Source organism: Babylonia areolata, chromosome 30 (assembly GCF_041734735.1).
Source record: "Babylonia areolata isolate BAREFJ2019XMU chromosome 30, ASM4173473v1, whole genome shotgun sequence".
NCBI lineage: Eukaryota > Metazoa > Mollusca > Gastropoda > Neogastropoda > Buccinidae > Babylonia > Babylonia areolata.
The window spans coordinates 2,913-7,500 of record NC_134905.1 but is presented as its reverse complement, the minus strand read 5'-3'; positions in this window follow the sequence as shown (position 1 = coordinate 7,500).

Below are 4,588 nucleotides of genomic sequence, written 5' to 3'. Positions count from 1 at the left end.
CCAGTGTCTGCACAAAGCTGAGCCCTCTCTGCCAGGTTGGTCCACCACCCATTTTGAATCTCACGAAGCTTGCGCTGGAGGTTGCTGCATATGAGCCGGAAGGTTGCTTTCTTCACCGGACAAGACGGTTGTGCAAGGTGAGCCTGGTGGGCTGATCTCTTCTTCGCCAGCAATTCTTGGATCTCCTGGTTGTTTTCGTCAAACCAGTCCTTGTTCTTTTTCGACGAGAACCCTAGGACTTCTTCAGAGGACTGCAGGATGGCTGATTTCAGCTGTGCCCATAGTGCTTCTGGAGAGGGGTCTGTGGGGCAACTGGGGTCTTCAAGTTTGTCCTGAAGCTTCGCCTGGAATTCAGCTTTCACTTCAGCTGACTGAAAGTTGCCGACCTGGAATTTCTTCCTAGGAGCTCCTCCTTTCTTTGGTTTGGGCTTGAAGTGGAGCCTGAGCTTGCTGCGGACGAGGCGGTGGTCAGTATGACACTCCGCGCTGGGCATCACTCGGGTGTGTAGGACGTCTCGTACGTCTCTCTGGCGCATCAGGATGTAATCAATGAGGTGCCAATGTTTGGACCGAGGATGCATCCACGTTGTCTTCAGGCTGTCCTTCTGCTGGAAAATGGTGTTGGTGATGGTAAACTGCTGCTCTGCACAGAACTCGAGAAGAAGGCGCCCATTGTCGTTGCAATTACCAACGCCATGCTTGCCAAGGACTCCTTTCCAGGCTTCTGAATCTTGGCCAACTCTGGCATTGAAGTCGCCAAGGATAATGACCTTGTCGTCAGCAGGGGTGTTCTGAACGAGGTTGCGCAGATCAGTGTAAAACTTGACCTTTTCTGTGGGGTCCGCTTGGAGGGTTGGAGCGTACACGCTGAACAGAGTGGCATGCTGTTTGTTCCGTAGTGGGAGGCGCATGGACATAATTCGGTCTGAGTGTCCTGTTGGCAGGTTTTCAAGCTTGGAGGCAATGGTGCTCCTGACCATAAAGCCTACGCCATAAAGGCGTCTCTCGGTCTCTGGCTTGCCTGACCAGTAGAGGGTGTACCCAGCGCCGTGTTCCTGGAGGCTGCCTTCCCCTGCAAAGCGGACTTCGCTGACGGCAGCAATGTCAATGTTCAGTCTCTGAAGTTCGTGTGCGACTAGAGCGGAACGCCTTTCTGGGTGGTTGCTGTCTGCAGAGTCACGCATGGTTCGGATGTTCCAGCATGCTACCTTTAGTCCTTTTGCACCTAATTGTGAGGCAGGTGCCGGCCTTTTCTTCTCTATTGTTGTTCGACCGCGTTTGGAGATGCCCGTTGACCGCGGCTAGCCAACTGGGGGGTATGGAGATGAGCATTTGTTTGGACCACCTTTTCTAGGCCCCTCTCCGTGTGGAGCAAGCAGTGCTGTCCCTAGAAAAGGCTGCTTGGTCGTTCAGGGTGCTGCCGAGTGATGCTGTCACCTCCGGGTCAACAATCAGGCGACCAATATCCTGAACCGCCTGCATGCAGGATTGGAACTGCGGCTTCCAGTGACATCTTCCACCTGCCGTTTTCGCCCCTTTCCCATCGCTACAGGGCTTGGAATAGTTGGTGGCGCGGACGTGGACGTGTCCTTCAAGCCTGCGCAATGGAATTTTTAGGTGGAGTGCAGTGTGCGCAGTACTGGCCCCACCCTTTACACCCGTGGTTCATCTGCCATAGCCTAGCAAGCTGGGACGGTGACAGTGAGGTCCTCAGGTCGTAGGTTTTATATCAGACTGTCCTTGTCCTAGCCTCTGGCTCAAAAACCTTCCTCGGAGGCACGGGGGCGCGGCTACTGAAAGTCGGGACATGGCCATGGACCCAGGGTCAATGCATGTCGAGACTGTCCTGCATTCCTTAGCACTTCATGGGTTTTACTTCAGACTTTTCCTTGTCTTAGATGGACTGCCTTCCCAGGCTGTCGAGCTCCATCTGCCCACATGTGACAGGTAGCACAGGGTTACATGGTACCTGTGGCAGGTAGAGACCTGACCTGACTTACGTGTATATATATATGTGTGTATATGTGTGTGTGTGTGTGTGTGTGTGTGCGCGCGCGCGCACCTCAGTATTACTTTTTCGGTGTGTGTGTGTGTGTGCACTGTACTTGCGCGCGCGCGCGCGCGCATGTGTGTGTGTGTGTGTGTGTGTGTGTGTGTGTGTGTAATACAACGGTATTCTGTTTTTTTCTCCCTCGCAAATGTGTGTGTGTGTGTGTGTGTGTGTGTGTGTGTGTGTGTGTGTGTGTGAGAGAGAGAGAGAGAGAGAGAGAGAGAGAGAGAGAGAGAAATAGATTATCATTTCCATGAAAACTGTTTTGAAATGATCGTTTTGGTTGAACGAATAAATAGAGACTTTTAACATGATTATTATTATTACTTATCATCATAATCATCATTATTATTATCATTATTATTATCAATATTATTACTATTAAGTATTATTATTATTGTTGTTGTTGTTGTTAGCATTATTGTTCTTACTATCATCATCATCAATACAATATAGTCTGACCTTGCCTGTTGTGTTCGGTACTTTCTGCCAAACGTTGATGGTGATTCCTGGATCTGCGATCTGTGAGCAAATCTGTCCTTGGAGCTGCATCCCTGAGATCTGTGGTCACTGCTTCCCTGGAAACGTTCTCGAAAATCAGCTGCATTTATCCACCCAAACACGTTATCTTTCAATGATTGTATAACACTGAAAGAGCTTTAAAACAAACAAACAAAAAAACCCCACGAAAACATAAAATGTGGGGCTAGACTTTGGTCTTATAGTGAAAGTCTACCAGAACACGACAAACTCGTCATCATGATGACGTCACTTAATATGACGTATTATGACGTCAGGGCAGTCTTTAAGAACGCAGCCATCGTCATCTTTGCAGATGGTTGTAGGTACAGGTACAGGTACAGGTACAGAATTTGGGACTTTTTTTTTTCAAGCCTTTTTGGCTTTTCAACACCCCTTCTTAATATAGAAATAGTTTAGGGTTGCATACATGCGTATGAATTTTTTTAAATGTTCATTCATCAAAATCGAATGGTTTTATTAATGATTTAGAGTCATTGTCTAGAAGATTCTTGAACTGGTCAATAGTTTTAGCTGTTTGCAAGAGAAGAAAAAGATAATGCGTAAATAATAAAGCTAAATGAACACAAATATGTGTCGTTCAGCAAACTTGCTTCACCAAGATGAAAACCTACAGAGCTGTTGTGCTGACCACCTTGTACTGCTGTGAAACATGGACGACGTATCGCCGTCACATTCAACAACTTGAGCAGTTTCACCAGAGATGCCTACGAAAGATCCTCGGCATAAAGTGGCAAGACAGGGTCTCCAATCTCTAGGTCCTAGAGAGGAACGGCCTGCCCAGCATCGAAAGCCTGCTGATCCAGTGCCAGCTACGCTGGACAGGACACGTCCGCATGACAGACAGCAGGAACCGAAGATGCTTTTGTATGGCCAGCTGAAGAAAAGCCACCGTGAACTTGGAAGACCCTGCAAGCGCTTCAAGGACACCTTGAAGACAAACCTCAAAGCCTGTGACATAGACATCGCTTCATGGGAAACTGATGCCCTTGACCACTTTCGCTGGAGGATGCTGTGCTGTAGTGACGTTGGAAAACAAGAGAACACTGGCCATTAAGGAGAAGCGTGAGCGAAGGAAGCAGTGCTCAACTTCTGGAGACGTTTTCCCTTGCAACACCTGTGGGAAGTGCTGAACATCCAGAATCGGCCTCTTCTCCCATATGACACACACTGACAGATAAGCCTGCCTGCCTACTCATCCGTCGGACCGACGGGAGACTCCATCTTAATGTGGACAGACATTAAATGAAATTGAACATCACACACACACACACACACACACACACACACACACACACACATTGTATAACTTAGTACTATGCAGTGGTGCCTAGCAGTATGCCATACAACGTAACAGTATGCAGCAGTGCCTAGCAGTATGCCACATTACATAGCACGCAGTATGCTGTAGGAGTGTTCAGTAGTGTCTAGCAGTATGTCGTTCTACGTAGCAGTATGCAGGAGTGTCTAGTAGTATGCAATAGTGTGTAGTAGTGTTTCGCAGTATGTAATAGTATGCAATAGTGTCTAGTAGTATGCGGTAGTGCGTAGCAGTATGCAGTAGTGTCTAGCAGTATGTTGTAGTATGCAGTAGTGTCTATAAGTATGCTGTAGTATGCAGTAGTGTGTAGTGGTGTGTCGTTGTGTGTAGTAACATACAATACGTGTGTAACAGTATGCATCCAAGTCTAGTAGAACGCAGTGGTAGGTCGCAACATGCGTTAGTGTCTAGTAGTACGTATTAGTATACATTATCCGCCGTAGTGTCTAGTAGTACGTATTAGTATACATTATCCGCCGTAGTGTCTAGTAGTACGTATTAGTATACATTATCCGCCGTAGTGTCTAGTAGTACGTATTAGTATACATTATCCGCCGTAGCGTCTAGTAGTACGTATTAGTATACATTATCCGCCGTAGCGTCTAGTAGTACGTATTAGTATACATTATCCGCCGTAGTGTCTAGTAGTACGTATTAGTATACATTATCCGCCGTAG